This window comes from Lissotriton vulgaris, chromosome 5, assembly GCF_964263255.1.
Source record: "Lissotriton vulgaris chromosome 5, aLisVul1.2, whole genome shotgun sequence".
Taxonomy (NCBI): Eukaryota; Metazoa; Chordata; class Amphibia; order Caudata; family Salamandridae; genus Lissotriton; species Lissotriton vulgaris.
The window spans coordinates 212,648,445-212,667,913 of record NC_141693.1 but is presented as its reverse complement, the minus strand read 5'-3'; the positions used below and the strand labels follow the sequence as shown (position 1 = coordinate 212,667,913).

At 49.2% G+C, this 19,469-nt stretch overlaps 2 protein-coding genes across 2 annotated transcripts in view; both read right to left on the bottom strand.

The window, feature by feature from the left end:
• ALAD (aminolevulinate dehydratase) overlaps positions 1 to 11,875 on the bottom strand; it is a 150,219-nt gene extending 138,344 nt beyond the window's left edge. The window contains exon 1 of the mRNA XM_086921186.1: positions 11,743 to 11,875. The gene's annotated coding sequence lies outside the window, so the exon portion shown is untranslated. The remainder of the gene's footprint in view (positions 1 to 11,742) is intronic.
• Positions 1 to 19,469, bottom strand: part of LOC147710516 (ectonucleoside triphosphate diphosphohydrolase 8-like) — a 615,095-nt gene that overhangs the window by 409,569 nt on the left and 186,057 nt on the right. The window lies entirely within an intron of this gene.

Genomic DNA, 19,469 nt, shown 5'->3' with positions numbered 1-19,469 from the left:
CTATTAATTGGGGACAGAAGCCAGCAGGGTAGCAAAAAAATCAAAGCCACCCCATGGGTCGGATATTATTAAGCCGTAATGTCATGGAAACAGTCCATTGTCACCGGGGCTTCATATATATATTACCTAATACTGTTCTTAAACGGTTGCAATAGCTAACAATGGGATGGATTCTAAATAATATATAAATGTACATCTGTAATAGGTTTACTCCTAGGTTTGGGCTTATATTGACTCATTTTTGAAACTCAAAATTGATTCCAGGAGTTCTCCTGAAAAAAGCCTTGTGAATTCAAACTTCCTCAATCTCGAAGGGAGTTTTGGAAGAAAGTCTATAAACATTGTACAGCTACGCATGCAAAAATGTCTTGAATGAGTCAATCGTAGATTTTTTTTTTTTTAACATCACCTACACCCTCACCAATTTTGGAGGTATTCCTTGACCATTTAAACTATGGAAATGGATTTACTCCTGCTGTCGCCAGAAGTAAATCTGTAACAATCTCCAAAAGGAGAATGAGCTGAGAAAACACTTATGAAAACCCCAAAACAGGAGCGTAGCAGGACATGCTAGCCACGGGACACTCAATGAACGCCTTATGGAAGATTTATTCACGCAAAAATACGTGTGTGAGAAAATATTTTTAAAAGCGTAAAGCCAAGTAAAGTTTTTTTAATGATAAAACTATACTGTGCACATACACAAAGGCGATTTCTGCACGATAATTAAACGTGCACATGATAATTGCCTGACACTCTGCGTGCACGTGATTTGCAAGGAACACCACAGTGGGGCCCGCACGGTTCACGAAGATAGTTTCACAATTAAATTGAACTTGCATTAACAAGTGTATTGATTTACGAGCAAGGGAGAAGCCAGAGAATTGAAATATCCCTCACTTTGAACCAAAGCTCTTAAGGCACGAAGCAAGTCACTGTGATCCTCCCCATAGGAGCTCTATTGTCTCTTTCACCCAAGCATCTATCCTTTCATCCTTTCATCATTCACCCACTGATATCCATCATTTCACCTTTACATTCTGCCATCCATTCATTCTTTCATCTATCAGTCAGTCTCTCACCATTCTGTCTGTACGCCCATTCATCTCCAAACCTATCCATCTATCTCCAAACCTATCCATAAGCCCATCCATCCTTTCTTCCATCCCTCCACCCATCCTTTCACTTCCATCCCTCTATCCACCCTTTCACTCATCCATCCATCCGTCCGTCCACCCATCCAAACTTTGACTCCAAACATCACCCCTTTCACTCATTCATCCATCCACTCTTTACCCAGCCTTCCATCCTTTCACTCTTCCATTCCTCCGAACACCCTTTGACTCATTCACCCATCCTTTCATTCACCCATCCTTTCATTCACTTGTCAATAAATCCCGCCTTTCATCCATACATCCTCCCTTTCATTCATCCATCGAATCTCTCACTCATCCATTCTTACAGCCATTCTGTCACTCATCTATCTTTACACTAATCCTTTTAATCATCCATCCATCGATACTTTCAATCATCCACCCTTTCACTCAGTCCATCCACCCACCCATTCATTCTATCCATCAATCCATATATCTGTCCATCTGCCGCTTCACTCATCCATCAATCCTTCAACACATCCATTCTTACGTTCTTCCTCCCACCCTTTCATGCAGTCCATCCAGCCACCCTTTTACTCATCCAACAATTCCATCACAGTGAGTGCAGAGTAGTGAGTGCAGAGTAGTGAGTGCAAAGTAGTGAGTGCAAAGTAGTGAGTGCAAAGTAGTGAGTGCAAAGTAGTGAGTGCAAAGTAGTGAGTGCAAAGTAGTGAGTGCAAAGTAGAGAGTGCAAAGTAGTGAGTGCAGAGTAGAGAGTGCAGAGTAGTGAGTGCAGAGTAGTGAGTGCAGAGTAGTGAGTGCAGAGTAGTGAGTGCATGTATAGGCATTTTATATAGCGCACTACTTACCCGGAGGGTCCCAAGGCGCTTCGACCGCTGCGAAACCCTTCCTGGCTTCCCTGAGAGATGGTCCCTAATGGGTATCTCCAGGGTGAGACCAGGCATCCCCGGCAGTCTGGTGGGGCCGTTAGTGAAGATGAGGCAAGCTAATGCCCAGAGTTGCCGAGTGTGATCGCTGATCAGAGTGGGCACCGAGGCGAGAGAATTATCGAGTCCGCTGACCCTGGTCCAGAAACCTGCCGCGCCGGGATTCGAACCCTGGTCCCGGGCCGTCCTCTGCTCTCGGGTCTGCCGCCTCTAGTGAGTGCAGAGTAGTTGTGCAGAGTAGTGAGTGCAGAGTAGTGAGTGCAGAGTGATGTGTGCTGTTGAGTGCAGAGTGATGTGTGCTGTTGAGTGCAGAGTGATGTGTGCTGTTGAGTGCAGAGTGATGTGTGCTGTTGAGTGCAGAGTGATGTGTGCTGTTGAGTGCAGAGTGCTGTTGAGTGCAGAGTGCTGTTGAGTGCAGAGTGCTGTTGAGTGCAGAGTGCTGTGTGCTGTTGAGTGCAGAGTGCTGTGTGTTGGCAATGTAAATGACAATTCCATTTATTTATGATTTAAAGAAAAAAAAAGAAATGTCATGAGCAATGCCAATAGCTCTACCTTTAATGATGCAGAGACCATTGCATTGTAAATGCTTGGTTTTTTTCTCTCTCCCTCTTTGCCCGAGTGCTAGAGGCAAAGATATAAGCCCTCTCCAGTTATTGGATAGACAGGCAGTTGCCAAATACCACAGGTCAAAAGCAGCTCCATTTTCCGTCCTGGCAGATTTTCAATTTATTTGAAAAACTCCTTAAAAATCAAAGTGCAGAGACAGGTGAAAATGACGCTTGCATCAAGAAGAGGATGTGTTTCTGCATGCAATTTACATTTTAGAAGTCACAAATGTATGTTCAGACTTTTACACCTACAGCGATTGTGTTAATAATGCCTTTTCTATTACTTTTAGGACAGGCTATTACCAACGGATTGAAATTAATTGATTAACCAAAGTCCGAGTATACACATATTCAGCTCATCTTCCAGTAGTCATTAATGTAAACAAAGCCATTAATGCAAACACAGGGGAAAATGCAATTTTAGCTGAACCACCCAGGTAGAAATGAAAGCAAAAGATAGAAGTGAGGCAAATGGTTTTTGGTTCGAGATCTTAGGTCTGGAGATCTTATGTTGTATAGTAGGGCAGTTTAGACCCGCCTCTCAGTTCCGTTCGCTTCCATTGGCTGGCTTCCTAAACAGAGGCCAGCCATTGGAATGTATGTATAGGCATTTATATAGCGCACTACTTACCCGTAGGGTCCCAAGGCGCTAGAGAAGTGAGTCACTCCAAACAAGCCCCGTCTTTTTCAGATTCGAGGGCGTAAGTTTTGCTGTTCTTTAGCTCGTGACGTCGTCCGTCACTCAGGACAGCAAAACACGCCCCCGAATTCGAAAAATTCCGGAAGCTTTTGGCCGCCATTGTTGCCTGTCCACCGCCGAGTCTTCAAGTGAAGAGAGCCTCCTCCTCGAGTCGCCCGCGAGCCTGAAGGCAGCACCGCAGTGAAGGTGAGCCATTTTCCTGCAGAGCTGTTCCCGCCCCCTCCCGCTGTGTCTGCAGCCCGCCCGCGCAGGATCTCAGCGTCGGGGAGGGGGGGGGCATTAGTTTTTCACCCACAGAGGGAAGGGCGTGGGGCAAATAAGCGAGGCATTGAAACCGAAAGGATGTGACCATGCGGTGGCAACGAGCGTGTTTGTGTAGAGCCAGCCCGCCTCACACATTTATTACTGTTATCTGGCCTCAGCCGAGGTGACGATGATTCTGCGTTCTGCTGCATTCCACCCTCACCAAAAGTGAGGGCTCCGGGATCGCAACATCCACAGCTGCAGCAGGATCGAAACTCGCTACCTCAACTGAGCCCGATATCCCCGCCGTGATCTCCCTCCTCGCCGGGACACGGTGAGCCCTTATCAGCAGAGCCTGGAACAGCGCAATCGGAAGGGCCACGGAGGATCAGGGGGCCCTGGAGGAGGCGTACCCGGGGGTAACAAGCAGCAGCCTGGCAAGGAGCAGGCGGAGGCAACCGAGCAGCGGAACCACCACTCATCATGGGATCACCGATCCGTGACCTGCTGCATCCTGAGCCGATAAAGAAGCCCTGGTGAGAAACCATCGGCCGATCCAACAAACAGCGAACCTGGGCCCCTCCCGCTCATAGGATCCGTGGGTGCCCCGAGAAGAAACTGAATTCAGGTGGATGCGGTTCCCTTTGAGATGACCAGAACGGCTGCTCGTTGCTTCCGGCCGTCGCCAGCACTCAGTCTTGGAGACAAATTATCTGCACCGGTGAGTGTCCGCGAGGCCTGGGACGGGGGTCTACCCTCAGGATCCCTGATCTTAACTTCTGCTGCCCGACGCACTATCCGCAGTACCAGTGAAGACCTCTTCACAACTTTTTAAACTTTAATTCATCTTCATCATATTGAAAGGCGAACATTTGCCGATGTATCACAAACATTTTTAAAACCCTTAAATCGATCCCAGCACGGAGGTATCTGTGTGTTGCACAAGAAGAACTTCAGAACCGTTCCAACCAGGAGTAAATGTAGGCCATTGTCAGTTGCAATGTACAAGCTCCAGTCCCAGAAAGATAGCTCAAGAGCTGGGTGCCTGCCAGTGCTATGTGGGGACCTGCTGGTCACCGATTCCTGTGACACGAAGATGGCTTAGCGGGTTAATACATGCAAGTGTGTGTTTAGCTCTTTAAAGAGAACATATTTCTGTTAGCAGGAGTATCTGCACATCTGTAATGTGTGTGTGGGACTCTGTTGAAATGAGTTCTTAAAAAACAATGTGGCCGGGGGTAGGGGATAGCCTCATTTTGGGAGGGTATAAGGCACCAGGTCTAAATTTGCATGATTTTATTCGAGTGAGTGAGTGAGTGAGTGAGGTAAGAAGTGAGCAGGGCATGGTATACAGTAACACCTGAAAGATTTGGATGTGTGTGTCTGTGTCTCCAACGCTGCTGTAACCAAGGAATCTCGACACAGCTGACCAGGAACCTCCGACCCAACCAGCTAATAAAAATATTTATTAGTGGATTTAGCACCTCCAATGCCCCACCTTCAATAAGGATGCACCCTGAGCATACAGCTATAAAGCTCGCAATTTTATCCACCTCTTTCCACAAAAGCTTTGTTCAGTTACAGGTTTTTCATGTTTTGAGCTGTGGGTTTCCCCTTTGGATGCAGGAAACAGACTCTAGGAATTTAGTTACAAAGGTTGCTTTATTCCGCTCCCCTTCTCCCCCACCGGTGCTGTTCGTTGGTCTTTTGGTCTTTTGTCCTAGGTAGAGTAATTCCTGTGCGGCCCGACAGTCGTGTGGAGTCTGACTCGGGAGTCCGGCAGTCCTTGCATCTGTCCCCCCGCCCTGGTATGATGCAGAGTCCGGCAGTCCTTGCATCGTCCCCTGCCCTGGTGAGATGCGGAGACCGGCAGTCCTTGCACCCGTCCCCCACCCTGGTGAGATGCGGAGACCGGCAGTCCTTGCACCCGTCCCCCGCCCTGGTGAGATGCGGAGACCTGCAGTCCTTGCACCCCTCCCCCGCCCTGGTGAGATGCGGAGACCGGCAGTCCTTGCACCCCTCCCCCGCCTTTGTGAGATGCGGAGACCGGCAGTCCTTGCACCCCTCCCCCGCCTTTGTGAGATGCGGAGACCGGCAGGCCTTGCACCCCTCCCCCGCCCTGGTGAGATGCGGAGACCGGCAGTCCTTGCACCCCTCCCCCGCCCTGGTGAGATGCGGAGTCCGGCCGACCTTGCACCCGTCCCCCGCTCTGGTGAGATGCTGAGTCCAGCAGTCCTTGCACCAGTCCTCCGCCCTGGTGAGATGCGGAGTCCGGCAGTCCTTCCACCCGTCTGCGTCAGAGGTTCCAGGGAGCAGCTTTAACTTAAGAGCATTTAACTCTGCAGTAGTGTCGCCCTTCACTGTATATAATGTGACGTCAAAGAGACTCGCCATGGTTCTTCCAGTCTCATCATTACAAAACGGAAGCATTTTCAATGTTCTGTACAACGAAGCCACAGTTGTTTCTTATTTATCTTACAATCACTGACAAAGCCAATAGTCCTGGCTTGTTGTAGGTGTAATGTTCCTTATTGAATTCTATATCTGGAGGCAATGACAGAAGCAGCAAAATACCAGCAAGGGGGGGGAGGTGGGGGAGGGGGGATTGGGCGATACTATGCGCGCATATTTTTAAGCCACGCCCCTAATTGCATCTGCCCCAGTTGTTTCATTCCATGTAAAGCTCTGCTGGAGCCCCCAGATGCGCGTCTAATTCAGACATTTCCGCTGAAGTACACTGTTCTCCTCATTCAGGCTTCTCTGTAGTGTCACGTGCAAGAGCGTGAGGGGGGTTAGGAAAGAATCTGAAATAGTAGGGGCTGCTGCCATAGTAACTGAAAAGGAATGATATTTTTTTGTCCCTTTTGCGGTAGTCAGACTACAACAAACCCCGATGGGCCTCTCTTTCAAGGTGTAGTTCTTGTTAAGTGTTTTTTGCTGCTGGTGTGGAATGCTGTTTTCAGCCCCTTGGAGCTCTGACACTACTTCCTGCCGGAGCCTCTGATTGGGCAGTTTTGTTGTAGAACATTCTGCTCTGGTCTTAAATGTGAACACTCGGGGAGTTTGGAATTAACCTTCTCCCAGCCTCGCAGACGGAAACGTATGTGTCTGTGTGTGCATATGTGTGTGCGTGCCTGGGCATGTGTGCGCATCTGTGTATGTGTGCATGCCTGTGTGTGGTTGCCTGTGCATGTGAATGCATCTCTGTGTGCGCGCATCTGTGTATGTGTGCAAGTGCCTATGTTATGTTATGTTATGTTAGTAGCTTTTATAAGGCGCACAGCTGCCCCAGCCAAGGGGCGTCCCGGCGCCTGATCAGGTACCACAACACAACAAATCGATGCTGGAAAAGAGAAAAGGGAATCAGTCAGCAGTTGGGAACAAAAAAGTTTTTATGGCGCGCCTAAAGGGAGTCAGGCTGTTCAAGGCTCGAATATGGACAGGGAGAGAGTTCCATAGTCCTGCCGCTAGAACTCGAAAGGAGCGCCCTCCCATCCTACTCAGTCTAAACCGAGTCTTAACCGCCAGATGGAGAGATTCCGATCTGAGAGACCGCGTAGGAACATAGGCGGAAACAAGATTAGCAAGGGCAGGAGGAGAGGAAAGCTTCAAGTTCTTAAATGTCAGGCAAAGAGCCTTAAATTTAATTCTTTGTCTGACCGGCAGCCAATGGAGAGAGGTCAAAACTGCAGAGACAGAGAACTGTCTAGGAAGGCCAACGATGGCACGCGCCGCGGCGTTCTGCACCCTTTGCAGTCTAGTAGCCTCCGCCTGATTCACTCCGAGCAGCAACGCACTCCCATAGTCCAGCCGTGAAAGAATGGAGGCTTGGACAACCAGTTGCTGAGTAGGGGGTGGTCGAAGAATTTAAGGACCGGTCTCAGTCCTCGCAGAATACCATAACAGGTAGCTGCAACCTTTTTCGTATGGCTGGTGAAGGAGAGTGTAGGATCCAGCCAAACCCCCAAGTTCTTAACTTCGTCAGCTGGGATGGGAGTCACCCCCAATTCTGGAGGCCACCACTGGTCTCCCCAGAGCTCCGCCTGCTTTCCTAAGATCAGGACCTCGGTTTTTTTGGCATTTAACTGCAAGCAGTTAGTTCGCATCCAATTTGCCACGGCTATGAGTCCTGCACGGAATCTGGGAGCGTTCACCTCGGGATCCCCGCTGAGTGTCACCGCCAGCTGCGTGTCGTCGGCATACGATGTCATGGTTAGGCCACATTGTCTGACGACTGCAGCCAGCGGTTTCACATATAAGTTGAACAGAGTGGGGCTCAACGTAGAGCCCTGCGGAACCCCCAGCCCCAGTGGATGGAAAGAGGACTGACCAGGTGGAATAGCCACTTTAAAAAACCGGTCCGAGAGGAAAGAGCGAAACCATTGGAGAGCATCTGTCTGTGTGTGCCTGTGTATGTGTGTGCCTGTGTATGTGTGCGCATCTGTGTGTGCATGACTGGGCGTGTGTGCGCATCTGCATGTGTGTACGTACCTGGGGGTATGTGCACATTTGTGTGTGTGTGTGCCTGTGTAAGTGCGCATCTGTGTGTGTGTGCATCTATGAGTGTGCGCCTGTGTATGTGTGCACATCTGTGTGGGGGTGCGTGCCTGGGTGTGTGTGCATCTGTGAGTGTGTGTGCCTGTGTATGTGCGCATCTGTGTGTGTGTGTGTGTGTGTGTGCGCCTGTGTATGTGTGCGCATTTGTGTGGGGGTGCGTGCCTGGGTGTGTGGGTGTGCATCTGTGTGTGTGTGCGTTCCTGGGCGTATGTGCGAATCTGTGTGTGTGCATCTGTGTGTGTGTGCCTGCCTGGGTGTGTGTATGCGCATCCGTGTATGTGTGCGCATCTGTGTGTGTGTGCGTTCCTGGGCTTGTGTGTGCATCTGTGTGCGCATCTGCGTGTGTGAGCGTACCTGAGCGTATGTGCGCATCTGTGTGTGTGTGCATGCCTGGATGTGTATGTGCCTGTGTATGTGTACACCTGTGTTTGTGTGTGCATCTGTCTGTGTGTGTGCGTGCCTGGCCGTGTCTGTGCATCTGTGTGTGCGCGTGTGTCCGGTTGTGTGTGTGCGCGTGTGTGTGTGTGTGCATCTGTGTGTGCGCGCGCGGATGCCTGGGCGTGTGCGCGCATCTGTGTGTGTGTGCCCGTGTGTGTTTGCCTGTGCGTGTGTTTGCCTGTGTATGTGAAACCATGTGTGTGTGGACGTTCCTGTGTGCGCGTGCGTGTCCAGGGTAATGCAATCCTTCCCTTCTGTCAAGGTTAACATACAAATGAATGTTATGTTTGTACCACAAGTGTAGTTGTCAGAATGAAGTGACTGTTGCGGATGTGGCCCGCCTCGCCTCCACATGGGGCTCTGATCAGGTCTTTCTCGCCAGCCTGAAGTCTGCTTTTAGTCAGGCGCAGCTCAGTGTCCTGGTCTCTGCGAGGGGCGAGCCTGAGCTCTGACATTTTGTTATTTCGAAAATGTTCCCTTGCTCAGAAATGTGAGCGCACATGTGTTTCGAGTTAACTCCTAGATAGACGGGAACGCAGGCCCGGGCGTCCTTCGGGCCGGGCCGAGCTCGGCGGCGTTCAATATGTGCGGGGTTATCGAGGAGTCTCCCCATCTCATGTAAAGCGGGGTGCAGTAGTGTTGGGGTGCAGAGAGAGTGGAAGACGAATAGAAGAACTTTGCGTTAGAAGTTTTAGGTAATCACAGAAATATTCCTTTGTCTAACCAGAATCTCCCGCGCTGATTGGAGGGAGAGAAGAGACAGAAAGAGAGAGATATAGATCTGACTGTCTCAGAGTGTCTCTTGCAGGCTGTGATCTATTTTCAATGGCCTCTCTGTGGGGAGGGGTTTGGGGGGGAGAGAGAGACACCTATGTCTGTCTCAGAGTGTCTCTTGCAGGCTGTGATCTCTTTTCAATTGCGTCTCTGTGGGGAGGGGGTGGGGGGAGAGAGAGATCTGTGTCTGTCTCAGAATGTCTCTTGCAGTCTGATCTGTTTTCAGTGTCCTCTCTGGAGGGGATGAGGGGGGGGGAAGAGAGAGATCTATGTCTGTCTTAGAGTGTCTCTTGGAGGCTGTGATCTGCTTTCAATGGCCTCTCTGTGGGAAGGGGGGGTGGGGAGAGAGCGATCTCTGCAGAAGCACTGAACCCCACCCCAGGCTGCCGTGTTTGGTACTTTGAATCTGACAGCCACGCTTCAGTTGTTTATGTTCGACTGTACAAAGCTGTCTGGCATGACACTGCTCTCTTTAAATATAAATATGCATTTTCTGAAGAGGAATTTGAGACTGTGGAGATTTTAAGGGCTCTAGATTTGGGAAGATCAGGAAACTGGCTTGCCCAAGATCACACAGATTGTTCAAGTGGCGCTTCTGAAATTTCACCAGGTATCACCTGGTTCCACAAATGTATCCAAATGTCACATCTTTCCCCCGCTTCTCTCGTGAGGCTTGTTTACCCAGACACACGGCCTATCCTCGCCTGAACCCCCAGACGCTCCGAGTCTTGGCATGTGCGACTGTCACATGCGAGCGGCCTTGCGTTCTTTCACAGGGTGACCGGCTTCTATTTATGGGAGCGTTAAGTGCCGCTAACACCCCTGACCAGCAGACCCCCTGAACATAAGACGCCCAGGCTGGGCATAAGAAACGGGGGCAGGGAAGGGTCACGCTGGGATGGGTATTTGTGTGGTGTGGTCATGGCCCCAGTCCGTCCTTGAAGAAAGACGGAGGGCAGCTGGCATTTGAGGATTCTCAAGGTTTAATTGAAGGTTGGCAGGGCTGGGGCAGAGTCATGCACAGACTGGCACACCAGTTATTTATAGTGTTTAGAAACCATACTGGTGGCACTAAGTGCTGGTCCTAGCAACCTATGACCAAACCGCATGTTTGATTGCGAATGTGGTTTTTGCCACATTTTCCACATAATTATTTTGAATCACTTTTGTTGAGAAAATTCTTTAATTGCATGGGCAGGGTGCCTCAAAACACGAGAGCCACGAGACGGCAAGCAGTGGGTAACTGTACACCAAACAAATGGCTATGCGCTTCAGCACGTGCGTCTGTGCACGTAACACGCACACAGGTGCATCAAATAGTCTATCCAAGACCAGCCAATATCAAGTATAAACCATAAACTGCGTAAAGTAGCATCTGTTATTTACAGCGCTTAGAAAACAGCACAAGTGTGGTATATAGTGCTTTGCAAAACAAGGAGTTATAATTATCTCTAAATGCATTGGTCTACTCCAAACGTACAGGCCACTCTGCGAGATAACCAACCTCTAAAGAATGCCAAAAATACCAGCAACCCACCAATCCCAGAACTGAGGCGATTTGCCATTTATTGATGATTTAAAAAAAAAAAAATTCATAAGCAATGCCAATAGCTCTACCGTTAATGATGCCGAGACCATTGCATTGTAAATGCTTGTTAATTTTAGGCTGGGCTTTAAGACAGCTTTTGCTGTTTCACCAGACGTTGTTATCCCCAAAAATTGCATATAGCACGGGGTAATGGATCAGCCCACTTTACTAACTGGCTTCTGTCACTAAGTTACAGCAAAAACCTTCTGCACATTGTTCAAATCTGCATACGAATAGTTCCTTTCTCAGGAGACAAAGATCTTTCACAGTGCGCCTTATACATTTAATTTTTAACCTAAAAAAAAACTACTTTGCTTGTACTTCAAATGTCTAGTTGGAGGGTGATTAACTTCCTGTGCCCTTTTCTAAATTGCTGTCTAAAATACTTTAATCCAAATATCCCTTGCACATTAGCTCTCTGCAACCGTGCAACATCTATGCCAACATCTGAGACATCTGAAGAAAGACTATTACCTCCTCGGAGTAATGAATATTATCGGTAAGTAACCGAGCCTTCCCGTTGACTTTTACTGAACATAGAGGAGTATTTGTAGCGAAAGAAAATTAAAGAAAAAGATAAGAAGCATCACATATTTTTCTAAAAAGTCTACAGACTTCCTCATAAGTGTGCAGAGTTTGTGGACAAGTATGTTGCAGCCCTGCTCCGATCACGCAATCACCCTTCCGCATCACTGGGGCAAGCTTCCACGGTAATCATTTAAACACAACTCTCTCTTTGTGCATTAAATGGAAACATCGACTGTCTCCCCTACGGGCAAATACTATTGCTTACCTGCTCTTTATCCTCCTGACCTCGGACTGCAATCAGATAGCGTCCCTGATCCTGGGGGCAGTGAAAGACTTTGGCGTTGACTGCAGCAGCCAAGCCACCACGAGCAGCCGAGGCCGCGCCCCTCTCACAAAGAGCCAATAGGGTAAAGAGTCAAACCAGTTAGAGGAATGATCATTAGCAGTGACGCACCGTCACGTGATAAATGTGACGCGTCACGTTGTACGAGTCGTGTAAAGTCTGGGGATGGTCGAGTGAAGTTGCGGAAAGAAAGGCTGTACAAGATTGCAAGGGGGCCGGAGCGGAGAGCGGCAGTTATATCAGTAGTGTTTGTGTAATGAGTATGCTCTTTGCTTCTCAGTAAATAAAGGCGATACGGGAACTCTGCTGTGTAGGGTAATGGCCTCGAGTCTGGGCATCGGCAACATCACTTAATCTCCGCGTGCATACCAAAATTGTTTTTGTAAAATGTAACCGCTACTCATGTAAAGCGTTCCAATGCTTCCGGGTCGAGTTCGCGGTATATAAAACTGCACACACAAAAAAATGTCAGAGTGGGCAGTCCATTTTCGGTTCAATTTCCTGAAATGAATCTGATGTTTGGTGTAGAAATTTTGTATGACTTGCATGGTACTGCTACTGCAAGGACCAGCCATCTGACTGATGTTCTTATCAGGGAATACCTACCAGTGGTACCTACAGCGATTGTAGTGTCACCGTGGCCAAGGGGTGAGAGGCCCCCACTGATCTCCAATTTAAATTGTCTTTTACTGCTGTGCCAAACGAGGGCTAGCCAACAAATTAACAGGGAGATGAGCCAAGCCAGTGATCTAGTTTGGCACTAGAGCCCTAAAAATAGTTGGCATGTTAATCATGACAGAAATATGGAAACATCTCTTAAAAATTAAAAAAGTGGATTTGTTTAACATGCAGAAGCATTGCACTTTAGTACATCAGAATCTATCAGTGCATTGAGAGGTAATAAAAAGTGGCCATTGACCAAGTGGTACAATAAACCAGACACCACATAGAGACAAGCATTTGCAATAGTGCCAATATCGGCCCACTCACCAGCCCTCCCGCAGCAACATGCATGTATAATAAATAATCGGACAAGACAACTTTTTGTTGGGAAAAGATAGCTGCAGGTTTATTAGCATACATATATGCCAACATGGTGGGTTATCTTACAGACGATCCAAAGGCAAGCCGGCCCTCGCGACCTACCACCTGATGGGCCAACTTGCATCGTGGCCTTAGCCAATCGTTGCTTAGCGGTTGTGTGAGGGGATAGCCACTCCCACTTCCGGTGAACCATTGGTCCACCCTCTTGCTCAAGCCCCCCCCCTACGAGGGGCGGAGCGTTCAAGCGACCCCCGGTTGTTCAAGTTTCCAACCGCCCGTAGGATAGACGGGGCGCCGTCGCACCCCAGGGTCCACCGCACAGACTTCCTGGGGATATTAGGCCTCAGCACCCTTTGTGCTCCTGAAGAGGGTACCCCTGAATACCTTTCCGTCTCTGGATCGCCCTGTAACTCCGCCTGCAACACAAATAAAAAGTATTAGAAACTACATCCCCCCCCACCCTGAAGGCGCCGGGTAAGCGGTAGGGAGGGAAACAGCGTCAGGGTGAGGGGACAAAGAGGCCGCTAGGTGGGAGGGGGAGGAATATATACCTCTCCCCGCCCACCACCATGGCAGGAAGTGATGTTCAGGACCCTGTTAGGGTCGTGGAAACACTGGGCTGCCCCGTGTGCCATCTTGTGGCACTAAGGGGGCCGCCCTCTTATGAGTGTCCCCTGCGGGGACGTGTCCGTCGGCCCACATAGTGCCAATATCGGCCCACTCACCAGCCCTCCCGCAGCAACATGCATGTATTATAAATAATCAGACAAGACAACTTTTTGCTGGGAAAAAATAGCTGCAGGTTTATTAGCATACATATATGTCAACATGGTGGGTTATCTTACAGACGATCCAAAGGCAAGCCACCCCTTGCAACCTACCACCTGATGGGCCAACTTGCATCGTGACCTTAGCCAATCGTTGCTTAGCGGTTGTGGGATGGGATAGCCACTCCCACTTCCGGTGAACCATCGGTCCACCCTCTTGCTCACCCCCCCCCCCCGCACAAGGGACGGAGCGTTAGCGACCCCCGGTTTGTGCGCCTGAAGAGGGTACCGCCTCTGGATCGCCCTGTAACTCCGCCACAGCCCTGGGTGTGGCGACTGTCGCAGGCAGGGCCCCCCACCAAGGCCGGCATTCCTACTTACATCCTGCTATTTCTAGGGCCTCTTCCTTAACCCGCAAGAATCGTTCCATGCTAATACTGGGCAGATGAACCCTTCCGTCACAACACACCTGAGAATCCGGCGTGTAGCACCCAGTTCTAATGGGTCAAGACTCCTCTGCCCAATGAAATTACGCATAGCGCAGGACTTTCTGCACACAGGCTCCATGGCTTCCCCTGCCAAGGACCCTGCCACAGGAGCCTGGTGTGGATTCCTACCACTGACGTTTACCTGTCCCCCTGGGTGCTACATTGCACCGGGTGGTCATTGTGGTCTTCTAATCCGGTTCGTGCAAGTCATATTGACCAGGCAAATCCCTTGTTAAATGAACTTATCCCTGGTGCATATAGCAAGGTGTCCAAAAAGCTAGAGGGAATAAGTATATGGTGTCCGTCTTTAGACCCTCCACCATAGAAATTACGCATAGCTCAGAGGAACTTCCTACGCGCAGGCTCCAACGCCTCCCCTGCCGAGCGCGTTGCCTACAAAGCCGGGAGGGAGTTCCTTACTACTCAATATCGTCTATCCCCCACTGTCGGCTACTTCCCACCCTATGGTGGTATATTCCCACTGATGTTATTTTTGGTCTTCTCTTCTGATGCATTATTACGCCACAATGACCAGACAATTACATAGATGCCAAATTAACCCTGCTGTACACAGCAAGGTGTCACACGGGTTTGAGGGAATACTTGTAATGTGCCAGTCACAAGACACTGCACACACGTGACGTGTCAACCTACATAGCCTATGCTGCTTGCTGCACCTTTGACTGGTCACCGGTGCCCGGGTCCTGCTGCACCTAAGATACTTACACCAGAAATGGTGTCGAACTACAAAACTGTGTGTCACAAGTTTCCCATATTGGTCTTCTGGTAGAACCACTGGTCTCCTTCTGGGATAGAGTAAATTCTGTGACAGGATGCACCACAACACACAAATGGCTGGCCGCGACAGCCAAGGCCTGTCTAGGACGGGACTTAGTGTGTCTGGGGTGTTTTTGGGGATCCAACTCTTGGTGCGTGCTTGAACTTAATCAACTGCAATAGATGGACCGCCCACAGTTTGGCCGCTAACTTCTTCGACATGCGTCTAAGGTCAGAAATAAGTTTTGTTTTGCTTAGGCATAGATGATCACTTGCATTAATCGTCCCCCTTTGGCTGACACTGCACCCTATACAAATGTATATACAAGTTGTGTACCGGAGAAATGTTACCATAACCCTCGTACTTCTTGGCGTATGCAAACTGCAAAAGGAAACCTTACTTCTTTCCTAAAAGGATCAAATAACATCCTGTCCAGGCGAACGCTTACCAATGGTATGTGTGGCTGAATCCGGCCCACAGTTCCGTGTAAATGATTCCGCACCACCTTAGTGCCAATGGTCCTGAGAGTAAGAAACCGGTGATGCCACTTGTGTGGATGTCTCAAAATGGGCCAAAATGTCACACTTACGGAAGTCCAGACTTGACGCTACCGTAGCCCCGCCCACCTGGACAGGCCCTCTCCCCTGCTGTTAGCAAAACCTTATAGTGCGTCACCAGTACTGGCCTTCAGACTTCTGGAAAAGACCCCTGTGCACCCCTTAATGATTAACAAAGCAGTCTTATGCCAATGTACCCGTGTGGATATACCTCAATCCTCTACGAGTTGAGGGCGGAAGTTGAATAAAGGAATAGTGTAGAGTCTCTCCTCGTGTTTGTCATTTGTATCAGTCGTCCCCCTGTGCCTGGCCTTCGTGGACCCTATGAAGTTTTACCAAGCAAACTAAACAACAGTATATACATGTTGTGCATCTGGGGGGACTGTTACTTCCTCCTCTTACTCCCTGGCATGTGAACACTGCAAAGGAAACCCAACGTTAATCCTTGAATAACCACCAAATAAAATACTGTCTAGGTAAAAGCTTACCCGTGGACTTAGTCAAGGGCCCTCCACTGCGTGTCAACACTAGCTGTTGATTTGACTGTTACAATTTGTCTGCCAACCTCGGGACCCCGTCAAGTGAGGTCAGCCAAACCAAACGCCTAACTGGCCAAAAACGCACCAACCTGTGTCCAGTGAGATGGAGCCAGGTAGAGGCTACGTTGTAACAGCCAGACCTGTTGCGGAGCCAGACTTGAAAAGGTCTCAGTGGGGTCAGGCTGAAGGAGGTATGTGCGGCTAAAGCAGGCCCAAATTCTGTGCAGCTTGCTCACGCATCACCTTAGTGCCAATGGTCCTGAGTGTAAGAAACCGGTGATGCCACTTGTGTGGATGTCTCAAAATGGGCCAAAATGTCACACTTACGGAAGTCCAGACTTGACGCTACCATAGCCCCGCCCACCTGGACAGGCCCTCTCCCCTGCTGTTAGCAAAACCTTATAGTGCGTCACCAGTACTGGCCTTCAGACTTCTGGAAAAGACCCCTGTGCACCCCTAAATGATTAACAAAGCAGTCTTATGCCAATGTACCCGTGTGGATATACCTCAATCCTCTACGAGTTGAGGGCGGAAGTTGAATAAAGAAATAATGTAGAGTCTTTCCTCGTGTTTGTCATTTGTATCAGTCGTCCCCCTGTGCCTGGCCTTCGTGGACCCTATGAAGTTTTACCAAGCAAACTAAACAACAGTATATACATGTTGTGCATCTGGGGGGACTGTTACTTCCTCCTCTTACTCCCTGGCATGTGAACACTGCAAAGGAAACCCAACGTTAATCCTTGAATAACCACCAAATAAAATACTGTCTAGGTAAAAGCTTACCCGTGGACTTAGTCAAGGGCCCTCCACTGCGTGTCAACACTAGCTGTTGATTTGACTGTTACAATTTGCCTGCCAACCTTGGGACCCCGTCAAGTGAGGTCAGCCAAACCAAACGCCTAACTGGCCAAAAACGCACCAACCTGTGTCCAGTGAGATGGAGCCAAGTAGAGGCTACGTTGTAACAGCCAGACCTGTTGCGGAGCCAGACTTGAAAAGGTCTCAGTAGGGTCAGGCTGAAGGAGGTATGTGCGGCTAAAGCAGGCCCAAATTCTGTGCAGCTTGCTCACGCATCACCTTAGTGCCAATGGTCCTGAGTGTAAGAAACCGGTGATGCCACTTGTGTGGATGTCTCAAAATGGGCCAAAATGTCACACTTACGGAAGTCCAGACTTGACGCTACCATAGCCCCGCCCACCTGGACAGGCCCTCTCCCCTGCTGTTAGCAAAACCTTATAGTGCGTCACCAGTACTGGCCTTCAGACTTCTGGAAAAGACCCCTGTGCACCTCTTAATGATTAACAAAGCAGTCTTATGCCAATGTACCCGTGTGGATATACCTCAATCCTCTACGAGTTGAGGGCGGAAGTTGAATAAAGGAATAGTGTAGAGTCTCTCCTCGTGTTTGTCACTTGTATCAGTCGTCCCCCTGTGCCTGGCCTTCGTGGACCCTATGAAGTTTTACCAAGCAAACTAAATAACAGTATATACATGTTGTGCATCTGGTGGGACTGTTACTTCCTCCTCTTACTCCCTGGCATGTGAACACTGCAAAGGAAACCCAACGTTAATCCTTGAATAACCACCAAATGAAATACTGCCTAGGTAAAAGCTTACCCGTGGACTTAGTCAAGGGCCCTCCACTGCGTGTCAACACTAGCTGTTGATTTGACTGTTACAATTTGCCTGCCAACCTCGGGACCCCGTCAAGTGAGGTCAGCCAAACCAAACGCCTAACTGGCCAAAAACGTACCAACCTGTGTCCAGTGAGATGGAGCCAGGTAGAGGCTACGTTGTAACAGCCAGACCTGTTGCGGAGCCAGACTTGAAAAGGTCTCAGTGGGGTCAGGCTGAAGGAGGTATGTGCGGCTAAAGCAGGCCCAAATTCTGTGCAGCTTGCTCACGCATCACCTTAGTGCCAATGGGCCTGCGGATAAGAAACTGGTGAAGCTGTGCTCCACTTAAGAGACTGTCTCAGCGTGGGCCATATAAAAGGAGGTATACGTGTGGCTTGTGCAGGCCCAACTAATCAGCAGGGCTACCCAGTGTGCTCAGACAATGTGCTGAAGATTGCCTGGTAATTCCCAAATATACCAATGCCTCACTATGATTGCTACAAAGGAAGCACTACCTCCATAACCAGCCCACCTGCTGGCTCAGTCCATGCTATTTAGTTGCATCAAAATAAGAAGCTACCATATCGCTTTCTTCCTTAGCCCACCAAGAACTAGCCGCCCCCAACATGGCTGCCCACTTCCCCCTGCGAAGTGTGACCTATGCTATCGGTGCACTATGAGTGACATGCGAAGACTATGATTGACACTTTCGTGTTAGCAATGAAACAATGGAGATGAGGGAAACCTGCTATCTCTGACAACACCCATTTGACAGCAAGGAACTCTAAGAAGAACATGGCTTAAGGCTGCTTTTATGGGATATCCCAATCTTGGAGAATGCATGCGTGAGACAGACATATAAGAATAATTGGGAGACAGGTGCCCGATATGGAAAGAGACTGACATAGCAGTTGCTGTACAAAAGAACACATTCCATTACTGCACATGGGATGTATGATATGCCCAGACACACTCTTTGATTAAAAGATACGCATATCAACTGTGTCACAGGGGATGTAAGATTTGCCCACACTCTTTCACTGCTTACCAAGAGGACACTCAGTTATTGCCTAGTAAATAACAAATTGCCCAGACTCATCAGTTGTTCTAAATGCGAAAACATCCCATTAAAGCACAGGAGCTACCTGCCCTGCTCACATTCACCAGTTGACTATCTCTGTATTGTTCTATGGGGCGTAACCAGCGCGCCCCAATCACAGGGACAGGAATGATGCCTGGGGCGAAAATCGGTGTCCCAGACTCTGGCTCACTGCCCCCTTAGTGTGCTATACCTGTTTATGGGTCAGGTGACACCCCCATGTGGGCCGAGCGGTTCTCCAGCACGGTTCCTGTATGTGGCACATAAAACATCCATTAGAAGCCCTGCCCCCCCCCCCCCCCATCAATAACAACATATATTCCCTGTAATGAGGCCGGGGCCGACAATGCCCCCCCACGCTACCAAGGCTAACCCTCATCAGTTCGAGAACTAGATTGACCAATTACAATCTTGTAAGGAGTTTGGTGGGGCAATCACTTGCGTACCTCCAGGCACAGAGGCAGTAGTGTAGTATTTTGTCTTGACACTAAGTCAAATCGTCAAAATGCTGAGTCGAAATTATCAATGCACTTGGTTTGTGTGGAGAATCACATCATACCTCGTTCCCTAACCATACTATTCAGGAACACATCCTAGTGCACTTTCTAAATTGTGAAGGGGGACCCAAAATTAAAGCAAGTTCGATACCCTTGACTATGGAAGATCTTCCCAGTGACTTGTGAATCGAGAGCTGCCATTACTGAAGTCTAATCCTTCTACTTATCATTGGTACTCTATTGTACCATGCACACTACACTTGT